The sequence below is a fragment of the Pseudophryne corroboree genome, unplaced genomic scaffold (assembly GCF_028390025.1).
Source record: "Pseudophryne corroboree isolate aPseCor3 unplaced genomic scaffold, aPseCor3.hap2 scaffold_150, whole genome shotgun sequence".
NCBI classification, from domain to species: domain Eukaryota; kingdom Metazoa; phylum Chordata; class Amphibia; order Anura; family Myobatrachidae; genus Pseudophryne; species Pseudophryne corroboree.
The window spans coordinates 948,423-960,547 of record NW_026968131.1 but is presented as its reverse complement, the minus strand read 5'-3'; positions in this window follow the sequence as shown (position 1 = coordinate 960,547).

Here is a 12,125-nt window from a genome sequence, read left to right as displayed (position 1 = left end):
GAATTTTCCAATGCCTAGCTCTTTGCAAAAGAGAGATATTGGCAAGGAAAAGCTGTATTGTACCTTTGCATTTTTCTCCCAAACGAAGGACACTATAATGAAAATTTTAAAGCCTCCTGTTAGTGCTTCATCTACACGGTATAGCCCTGAATTTTCCAATGCCTAGCTCTTTGCAAAAGAGAGATATCGGCAAGGAAATGCTGTATTGTACCTTTGCATTTTTCTCCCAAACGAAAGACACTAGAATGAAAATTTTAAAGCCTCCTGTTAGTGCTTCATCTACACGTTATAGCCCTGAATTTTCCAATGCCTATCTCTTTGCAAAAGAGAGATATCGGCAAGGAAAAGCTTTATTGTACCTTTGCATTTTTCTCCCAAACGAAGGACACTAGAATGAAAATGTTAAAGCCTCCTATTAGTGCTTCATCTACACGTTATAGCCCTGAATTTTCCAAAGCCTATCTCTTTGCAAAAGAGAGATATCGGCAAGGAAAAGCTGTATTGTACCTTTGCATTTTTCTCCCAAACGAAGGACACTAGAATGAAAATTTAAAAGCCTCCTGTTTAGTGCTTCATCTACACGGTATAGCCCTGAATTTTCCAATGCCTAGCTCTTTGCAAAAGAGAGATATTGGCAAGGAAAAGCTGTATTGTACCTTTGCATTTTTCTCCCAAACGAAGGACACTAGAATGAAAATTTTAAAGCCTCCTGTTAGTGCTTCATCTACACGTTATAGCCCTGAATTTTCCAATGCCTATCTCTTTGCAAAAGAGAGATATCGGCAAGGAAAAGCTTTATTGTACCTTTGCATTTTTCTCCCAAACGAAGGACACTAGAATGAAAATTTTAAAGCCTCCTATTAGTGCTTCATCTACACGTTATAGCCCTGAATTTTCCAATGCCTATCTCTTTGCAAAAGAGAGATATTGGCAAGGAAAAGCTGTATTGTACCTTTGCATTTTTCTCCCAAACGAAGGACACTAGAATGAAAATTTTAAAGCCTCCTGTTAGTGCTTCATCTACACGTTATAGCCCAGAATTTTCCAATGCCTATCTCTTTGCAAAAGAGAGATATCGGCAAGGAAAAGCTGTATTGTACCTTTGCATTTTTCTCCCAAACGAAAGACACTAGAATGAAAATTTTAAAGCCTCCTGTTAGTGCTTCATCTACACGTTATAGCCCTGAATTTTCCAATGCCTATCTCTTTGCAAAAGAGAGATATCGGCAAGGAAAAGCTGTATTGTACCTTTGCATTTTTCTACCAAACGAAGGACACTAGAATGAAAATTTAAAAGCCTCCTGTTAGTGCTTCATCTACACGGTATAGCCCTGAATTTTCCAATGCCTAGCTCTTTACAAAAGAGAGATATTGGCAAGGAAAAGCTGTATTGTACCTTTGCATTTTTCTCCCAAACTAAAGACACTAGAATGAAAATTTTAAAGCCTACTGTTAGTGCTTCATCTACACGTTATAGCCCTGAATTTTCCAAAGCCTAGCTCTTTGCAAAAGAGAGATATCGGCAAGGAAAAGCTGTATTGTACCTTTGCATTTTTCTCCCAAACGAAAGACACTAGAATGAAAATTTTAAAGCCTCCTGTTAGTGCTTCATCTACACGTTATAGCCCTGAATTTTCCAATGCCTATCTCTTTGCAAAAGAGAGATATCGGCAAGGAAAAGCTTTATTGTACCTTTGCATTTTTCTCCCAAACGAAGGATACTAGAATGAAAATTTTAAAGCCTCCTATTAGTGCTTCATCTACACGTTATAGCCCTGAATTTTCCAATGCCTATCTCTTTGCAAAAGAGAGATATCGGCAAGGAAAAGCTGTATTGTACCTTTGCATTTTTCTCCCAAACGAAGGACACTAGAATGAAAATTTTAAAGCCTCCTGTTAGTGCTTCATCTACACGTTATAGCCCAGAATTTTCCAATGCCTATCTCTTTGCAAAAGAGAGATATCGGCAAGGAAAAGCTGTATTGTACCTTTGCATTTTTCTCCCAAACGAAAGACACTAGAATGAAAATTTTAAAGCCTCCTGTTAGTGCTTCATCTACACGTTATAGCCCTGAATTTTCCAATGCCTATCTCTATGCAAAAGAGAGATATCGGCAAGGAAAAGCTGTATTGTACCTTTGCATTTTTCTACCAAACGAAGGACACTAGAATGAAAATTTAAAAGCCTCCTGTTAGTGCTTCATCTACACGGTATAGCCCTGAATTTTCCAATGCCTAGCTCTTTGCAAAAGAGAGATATTGGCAAGGAAAAGCTGTATTGTACCTTTGCATTTTTCTCCCAAACGAAGGACACTAGAATGAAAATTTTAAAGCCTCCTGTTAGTGCTTCATCTACACGTTATAGCCCTGAATTTTCCAATGCCTATCTCTTTGCAAAAGAGAGATATCGGCAAGGAAAAGCGGTATTGTACCTTTGCATTTTTCTCCCAAACGAAATACACTAGAATGAAAATTTTAAAGCCTCCTGTTAGTGCTTCATCTACACGTTATAGCCCTGAATTTTCCAATGCTTATCTCTTTGCAAAAGAGAGATATCGGCAAGGAAAAGCAGCATTGTACTTTTGCATTTTTCTCCCAAACGAAAGACACTAGAATGAAAATTTTAAAGCCTCCTGTTAGTGCTTCATCTACACGTTATAGCCCTGAATTTTCCAATGCCTAGCTCTTTGCAAAAGAGAGATATTGGCAAGGAATAGCTATATTGTACCTTTGCATTTTTCTCCCAAACGAAGGACACTAGATTGAAAATTTTAAAGCCTCCTATTAGTGCTTCATCTACACGTTATAGCCCTGAATTTTCCAATGCCTAGCTCTTTGCAAAAGAGAGATATCGGCAAGGAAATGCTGTATTGTACCTTTGCATTTTTCTCCCAAACGAAATACACTAGAATGAAAATTTTAAAGCCTCCTGTTAGTGCTTCATCTACACGTTATAGTCCTGAATTTTCCAATGCCTATCTCTTTGCAAAAGAGAGATATCGGCAAGGAAAAGCTGTATTGTACCTTTGCATTTTTCTCCCAAACGAAGGACACTAGAATGAAAATTTTAAAGCCTCCTATTAGTGCTTCATCTACACGTTATAGCCCTGAATTTTCCAATGCCTATCTCTTTGCAAAAGAGAGATATCGGCAAGGAAAAGCTGTATTGTACCTTTGCAGTTTTCTCCCAAACGAAGGACACTAGAATGAAAATTTTAAAGCCTCCTGTTAGTGCTTCATCTACACGTTATAGCCCTGAATTTTCCAATGCCTATCTCTTTGCAAAAGAGAGATATCGGCAAGGAAATGCTGTATTGTACCTTTGCATTTTTCTCCCAAACGAAATACACTAGAATGAAAATTTTAAAGCCTCCTGTTAGTGCTTCATCTACACGTTATAGCCCTGAATTTTCCAATGCCTATCTCTTTGCAAAAGAGAGATATCGGCAAGGAAAAGCTGTATTGTACCTTTGCATTTTTCTCCCAAACGAAGGACACTAGAATGAAAATTTTAAAGCCTCCTATTAGTGCTTCATCTACACGTTATAGCCCTGAATTTTCCAATGCCTATCTCTTTGCAAAAGAGAGATATCGGCAAGGAAAAGCTGTATTGTACCTTTGCAGTTTTCTCCCAAACGAAGGACACTAGAATGAAAATTTTAAAGCCTCCTGTTAGTGCTTCATCTACACGTTATAGCCCTGAATTTTCCAATGCCTATCTCTTTGCAAAAGAGAGATATCGGCAAGGAAATGCTGTATTGTACCTTTGCATTTTTCTCCCAAACGAAAGACACTAGAATGAAAATTTTAAAGCCTCCTGTTAGTGCTTCATCTACACGTTATAGCCCTGCATTTTCCAATGCCTATCTCTTTGCAAAAGAGAGATATCGGCAAGGAAAAGCAGCATTGTACCTTTGCATTTTTCTCCCAAACGAAAGACACTAGAATGAAAATTGTAAAGCCTCCTGTTAGTGCTTCATCTACACGTTATAGCCCTGCATTTTCCAATGCCTAGCTCTTTGCAAAAGAGAGATATTGGCAAGGAAAAGCTGTATTGTACCTTTGCATTTTTCTCCCAAACGAAAGACACTAGAATGAAAATTTTAAAGCCTCCTGTTAGTGCTTCATCTACACGTTATAGCCCTGAATTTTCCAATGCTTATCTCTTTGCAAAAGAGAGATATCGGCAAGGAAAAGCAGCATTGTACTTTTGCATTTTTCTCCCAAACGAAAGACACTAGAATGAAAATTTTAAAGCCTCCTGTTAGTGCTTCATCTACACGTTATAGCCCTGAATTTTCCAATGCCTAGCTCTTTGCAAAAGAAAGATATTGGCAAGGAAAAGCTGTATTGTACCTTTGCATTTTTCTCCCAAACGAAGGACACTAGATTGAAAATTTTAAAGCCTCCTATTAGTGCTTCATCTACACGTTATAGCCCTGAATTTTCCAATGCCTAGCTCTTTGCAAAAGAGAGATATCGGCAAGGAAAAGCGGTATTGTACCTTTGCATTTTTCTCCCAAACGAAATACACTAGAATGAAAATTTTAAAGCCTCCTGTTAGTGCTTCATCTACACGTTATAGCCCTGAATTTTCCAATGCCTATCTCTTTGCAAAAGAGAGATATCGGCAAGGAAAAGCTGTATTGTACCTTTGCAGTTTTCTCCCAAACGAAGGACACTAGAATGAAAATTTTAAAGCCTCCTGTTAGTGCTTCATCTACACGTTATAGCCCTGAATTTTCCAATGCCTATCTCTTTGCAAAAGAGAGATATCGGCAAGGAAATGCTGTATTGTACCTTTCCATTTTCTCCCAAACGAAAGACACTAGAATGAAAATTTTAAAGCCTCCTGTTAGTGCTTCATCTACACGTTATAGCCCTGCATTTTCCAATGCCTAGCTCTTTGCAAAAGAGAGATATTGGCAAGGAAAAGCTGTATTGTACCTTTGCATTTTTCTCCCAAACGAAAGACACTAGAATGAAAATTTTAAAGCCTCCTGTTAGTGCTTCATCTACACGTTATAGCCCTGAATTTTCCAATGCTTATCTCTTTGCAAAAGAGAGATATCGGCAAGGAAAAGCAGCATTGTACTTTTGCATTTTTCTCCCAAACTAAAGACACTAGAATGAAAATTTTAAAGCCTCCTGTTAGTGCTTCATCTACACGTTATAGCCCTGAATTTTCCAATGCCTAGCTCTTTGCAAAAGAAAGATATTGGCAAGGAAAAGCTGTATTGTACCTTTGCATTTTTCTCCCAAACGAAGGACACTAGATTGAAAATTTTAAAGCCTCCTATTAGTGCTTGATCTACACGTTATAGCCCTGAATTTTCCAATGCCTAGCTCTTTGCAAAAGAGAGATATCGGCAAGGAAAAGCGGTATTGTACCTTTGCATTTTTCTCCCAAACGAAATACACTAGAATGAAAATTTTAAAGCCTCCTGTTAGTGCTTCATCTACACGTTATAGCCCTGAATTTTCCAATGCCTATCTCTTTGCAAAAGAGAGATATCGGCAAGGAAAAGCTGTATTGTACCTTTGCATTTTTCTCCCAAACGAAGGACACTAGAATGAAAATTTTAAAGCCTCCTATTAGTGCTTCATCTACACGTTATAGCCCTGAATTTTCCAATGCCTATCTCTTTGCAAAAGAGAGATATCGGCAAGGAAAAGCTGCATTGTACCTTTGCAGTTTTCTCCCAAACGAAAGACACTAGAATGAAAATTTTAAAGCCTCCTGTTAGTGCTTCATCTACACGTTATAGCCCTGAATTTTCCAATGCCTATCTCTTTGCAAAAGAGAGATATCGGCAAGGAAAAACTGTATTGTACCTTTGCATTTTTCTCCCAAACGAAAGACACTAGAATGAAAATTTTAAAGCCTCCTGTTAGTGCTTCATCTACACGTTATAGCCCTGAATTTTCCAATGCTTATCTCTTTGCAAAAGAGAGATATCGGCAAGGAAAAGCAGCATTGTACTTTTGCATTTTTCTCCCAAACGAAAGACACTAGAATGAAAATGTTAAAGCCTCCTGTTAGTGCTTCATCTACACGTTATAGCCCTGAATTTTCCAATGCCTAGCTCTTTGCAAAAGAAAGATATTGGCAAGGAAAAGCTGTATTGTACCTTTGCATTTTTCTCCCAAACGAAGGACACTAGATTGAAAATTTTAAAGCCTCCTATTAGTGCTTCATCTACACGTTATAGCCCTGAATTTTCCAATGCCTAGCTCTTTGCAAAAGAGAGATATCGGCAAGGAAAAGCTGTATTGTACCTTTGCAGTTTTCTCCCAAACGAAAGACACTAGAATGAAAATTTTAAAGCCTCCTGTTAGTGCTTCATCTACACGTTATAGCCCTGAATTTTCCAATGCCTATCTCTTTGCAAAAGAGAGATATCGGCAAGGAAAAACTGTATTGTACCTTTGCATTTTTCTCCCAAACGAAAGACACTAGAATGAAAATGTTAAAGCCTCCTGTTAGTGCTTCATCTACACGTTATAGCCCTGAATTTTCCAATGCCTATCTCTTTGCAAAAGAGAGATATCGGCAAGGAAAAGCTGTATTGTACCTTTGCATTTTTCTCCCAAACGAAGGACACTAGAATGAAAATTTAAAAGCCTCCTGTTTAGTGCTTCATCTACACGGTATAGCCCTGAATTTTCCAATGCCTAGCTCTTTGCAAAAGAGAGATATTGGCAAGGAAAAGCTGTATTGTACCTTTGCATTTTTCTCCCAAACGAAGGACACTAGAATGAAAATTTTAAAGCCTCCTGTTAGTGCTTCATCTACACGTTATAGCCCTGAATTTTCCAATGCCTATCTCTTTGCAAAAGAGAGATATCGGCAAGGAAAAACTGTATTGTACCTTTGCATTTTTCTCCCAAACGAAAGACACTAGAATGAAAATTTTAAAGCCTCCTGTTAGTGCTTCATCTACACGTTATAGCCCTGAATTTTCCAATGCCTAGCTCTTTGCAAAAGAGAGATATTGGCAAGGAAAAGCTGTATTGTACCTTTGCATTTTTCTCCCAAACTAAAGACACTAGAATGAAAATTTTAAAGCCTACTGTTAGTGCTTCATCTACACGTTATAGCCCTGAATTTTCCAATGCCTAGCTCTTTGCAAAAGAGAGATATCGGCAAGGAAAAGCTGTATTGTACCTTTGCATTTTTCTCCCAAACGAAAGACACTAGAATGAAAATTTTAAAGCCTCCTGTTAGTGCTTCATCTACACGTTATAGCCCTGAATTTTCCAATGCCTATTTCTTTGCAAAAGAGAGATATCGGCAAGGAAAAGCTTTATTGTACCTTTGCATTTTTCTCCCAAAGGAAGGACACTAGAATGAAAATTTTAAAGCCTCCTATTAGTGCTTCATCTACACGTTATAGCCCTGAATTTTCCAATGCCTATTTCTTTGCAAAAGAGAGATATCGGCAAGGAAAAGCTGTATTGTACCTTTGCATTTTTCTCCCAAACGAAGGACACTAGAATGAAAATTTTAAAGCCTCCTGTTAGTGCTTCATCTACACGTTATAGCCCAGAATTTTCCAATGCCTATCTCTTTGCAAAAGAGAGATATCGGCAAGGAAAAGCTGTATTGTACCTTTGCATTTTTCTACCAAACGAAGGACACTAGAATGAAAATTTAAAAGCCTCCTGTTAGTGCTTCATCTACACGGTATAGCCCTGAATTTTCCAATGCCTAGCTCTTTGCAAAAGAGAGATATTGGCAAGGAAAAGCTGTATTGTACCTTTGCATTTTTCTCCCAAACGAAGGACACTAGAATGAAAATTTTTAAGCCTCCTGTTAGTGCTTCATCTACACGTTATAGCCCTGCATTTTCCAATGCCTATCTCTTTGCAAAAGAGAGATATCGGCAAGGAAAAGCAGCATTGTACCTTTGCATTTTTCTCCCAAACGAAAGACACTAGAATGAAAATTGTAAAGCCTCCTGTTAGTGCTTCATCTACACGTTATAGCCCTGCATTTTCCAATGCCTAGCTCTTTGCAAAAGAGAGATATTGGCAAGGAAAAGCTGTATTGTACCTTTGCATTTTTCTCCCAAACGAAAGACACTAGAATGAAAATTTTAAAGCCTCCTGTTAGTGCTTCATCTACACGTTATAGCCCTGAATTTTCCAATGCTTATCTCTTTGCAAAAGAGAGATATCGGCAAGGAAAAGCAGCATTGTACTTTTGCATTTTTCTCCCAAACGAAAGACACTAGAATGAAAATTTTAAAGCCTCCTGTTAGTGCTTCATCTACACGTTATAGCCCTGAATTTTCCAATGCCTAGCTCTTTGCAAAAGAGAGATATTGGCAAGGAAAAGCTGTATTGTACCTTTGCATTTTTCTCCCAAACGAAGGACACTAGATTGAAAATTTTTAAGCCTCCTATTAGTGCTTCATCTACACGTTATAGCCCTGAATTTTCCAATGCCTAGCTCTTTGCAAAAGAGAGATATCGGCAAGGAAAAGCGGTATTGTACCTTTGCATTTTTCTCCCAAACGAAATACACTAGAATGAAAATTTTAAAGCCTCCTGTTAGTGCTTCATCTACACGTTATAGCCCTGAATTTTCCAATGCCTATCTCTTTGCAAAAGAGAGATATCGGCAAGGAAAAGCTGTATTGTACCTTTGCATTTTTCTCCCAAACGAAGGACACTAGAATGAAAATTTTAAAGCCTCCTATTAGTGCTTCATCTACACGTTATAGCCCTGAATTTTTCAATGCCTATCTCTTTGCAAAAGAGAGCTATCGGCAAGGAAAAGCTGTATTGTACCTTTGCAGTTTTCTCCCAAACGAAGGACACTAGAATGAAAATTTTAAAGCCCCCTGTTAGTGCTTCATCTACACGTTATAGCCCTGAATTTTCCAATGCCTATCTCTTTGCAAAAGAGAGATATCGGCAAGGAAAAGCTGTATTGTACCTTTGCATTTTTCTCCCAAACGAAAGACACTAGAATGAAAATTTTAAAGCCTCCTGTTAGTGCTTCATCTACACGTTATAGCCCTGAATTTTCCAATGCCTATCTCTTTGCAAAAGAGAGATATCGGCAAGGAAAAGCTGTATTGTACCTTTGCATTTTTCTCCCAAACGAAAGACACTAGAATGAAAATTTTAAAGCCTCCTGTTAGTGCTTCATCTACACGTTATAGCCCTGCATTTTCCAATGCCTATCTCTTTGCAAAAGAGAGATATCGGCAAGGAAAAGCAGCATTGTACCTTTGCATTTTTCTCCCAAACGAAAGACACTAGAATGAAAATTGTAAAGCCTCCTGTTAGTGCTTCATCTACACGTTATAGCCCTGCATTTTCCAATGCCTAGCTCTTTGCAAAAGAGAGATATTGGCAAGGAAAAGCTGTATTGTACCTTTGCATTTTTCTCCCAAACGAAAGACACTAGAATGAAAATTTTAAAGCCTCCTGTTAGTGCTTCATCTACACGTTATAGCCCTGAATTTTCCAATGCTTATCTCTTTGCAAAAGAGAGATATTGGCAAGGAAAAGCAGCATTGTACTTTTGCATTTTTCTCCCAAACGAAAGACACTAGAATGAAAATTTTAAAGCCTCCTGTTAGTGCTTCATCTACACGTTATAGCCCTGAATTTTCCAATGCCTAGCTCTTTGCAAAAGAGAGATATTGGCAAGGAAAAGCTGTATTGTACCTTTGCATTTTTCTCCCAAACGAAGGACACTAGATTGAACATTTTAAAGCCTCCTATTAGTGCTTCATCTACACGTTATAGCCCTGAATTTTCCAATGCCTAGCTCTTTGCAAAAGAGAGATATCGGCAAGGAAAAGCGGTATTGTACCTTTGCATTTTTCTCCCAAACGAAATACACTAGAATGAAAATTTTAAAGCCTCCTGTTAGTGCTTCATCTACACGTTATAGCCCTGAATTTTCCAATGCCTATCTCTTTGCAAAAGAGAGATATCGGCAAGGAAAAGCTGTATTGTACCTTTGCATTTTTCTCCCAAACGAAGGACACTAGAATGAAAAATTTAAAGCCTCCTATTAGTGCTTCATCTACACGTTATAGCCCTGAATTTACCAATGCCTATCTCTTTGCAAAAGAGAGATATCGGCAAGGAAAAGCTGTATTGTACCTTTGCAGTTTTCTCCCAAACGAAGGACACTAGAATGAAAATTTTAAAGCCTCCTGTTAGTGCTTCATCTACACGTTATAGCCCTGAATTTTCCAATGCCTATCTCTTTGCAAAAGAGAGATATCGGCAAGGAAAAGCTGTATTGTACCTTTGCATTTTTCTCCCAAACGAAAGACACTAGAATGAAAATTTTAAAGCCTCCTATTAGTGCTTCATCTACACGTTATAGCCCTGAATTTACCAATGCCTATCTCTTTGCAAAAGAGAGATATCGGCAAGGAAAAGCTGTATTGTACCTTTGCATTTTTCTCCCAAACGAAAGACACTAGAATGAAAACTTTAAAGCCTCCTGTTAGTGCTTCATCTACACGTTATAGCCCTGAATTTTCCAATGCCTATCTCTTTGCAAAAGAGAGATATCGGCAAGGAAAAGCTGTATTGTACCTTTGCATTTTTCTCCCAAACGAAAGACACTAGAATGAAAATTTTAAAGCCTCTTGTTAGTGCTTCATCTACACGTTATAGCCCTGCATTTTCCAATGCCTATCTCTTTGCAAAAGAGAGATATCGGCAATGAAAAGCTGCATTGTACCTGTGCATTTTTCTCCCAAACGAAAGACACTAGAATGAAAATTTTAAAGCCTACTGTTAGTGCTTCATCTACACGTTAATGCCCTGAATTTTCCAATGCCTAGCTCTTTGCAAAAGAGAGATATCGGCAAGGAAAAGCTGTATTGTACCTTTGCATTTTTCTCCCAAACGAAGGACACTAGAATGAAAATTTTAAAGCCTCCTTTTAGTGCTTCATCTACACGTTATATCCCTGAATTTTCCAATGCCTATCTCTTTGCAAAAGAGAGATATCGGCAAGGAAAAGCTGTATTGTACCTTTGCATTTTTCTCCCAAACGAAGGACACTAGAATGAAAATTTTAAAGCCTCCTGTTAGTGCTTCATCTACACGTTATAGCCCTGAATTTTCCAATGCCTATCTCTTTGCAAAAGAGAGATATCGGCAAGGAAAAGCTGTATTGTACCTTTGCATTTTTCTACCAAACGAAGGACACTAGAATGAAAATTTAAAAGCCTACTGTTAGTGCTTCATCTACACGGTATAGCCCTGAATTTTCCAATGCCTAGCTCTTTGCAAAAGAGAGATATTGGCAAGGAAAAGCTGTATTGTACCTTTGCATTTTTCTCCCAAACGAAAGACACTAGAATGAAAATTTTAAAGCCTCCTGTTAGTGCTTCATCTACACGTTATAGCCCTGAATTTTCCAATGCCTATCTCTTTGCAAAAGAGAGATATTGGCAAGGAAAAGCTGTATTGTACCTTTGCATTTTTCTCCCAAACGAAGGACACTAGAATGAAAATTTTTAAGCCTCCTGTTAGTGCTTCATCTACACGTTATAGCCCTGCATTTTCCAATGCCTATCTCTTTGCAAAAGAGAGATATCGGCAAGGAAAAGCAGCATTGTACTTTTGCATTTTTCTCCCAAACGAAAGACACTAGAAAGAAAATTTTAAAGCCTCCTGTTAGGCCATCATCTACACGACATAGCCCTGAATTTTCCAATGCGCAGCTCTTTGCAAAAGAGAGATATTGGCAAGGAAAAGCTGTCTTGTACCTTTGCATTTTTCTCCCAAACGAAGGTCACTAGAAAGAAAATTTTAAAGCCTCCTGTTAGGCCATCATCTACACGACATAGCCCTGAATTTTCCAATGCGCAGCTCTTTGCAAAAGAGAGATATTGGCAAGGAAAAGCTGTCTTGTACCTTTGCATTTTTCTCCCAAACGAAGGTCACTAGAAAGAAAATTTTAAAGCCTCCTGTTAGGCCATCATCTACACGACATAGCCCTGAATTTTCCAATGAGTAGCTCTTTGCAAAAGAGAGATATTGGCAAGGAAAAGCTGTCTTGTACCTTTGCATTTTTCTCCCAAACGAAGGACACTAGAAAGAAAATTTTAAAGCCTCCTGTTAGGCCATCATCTACA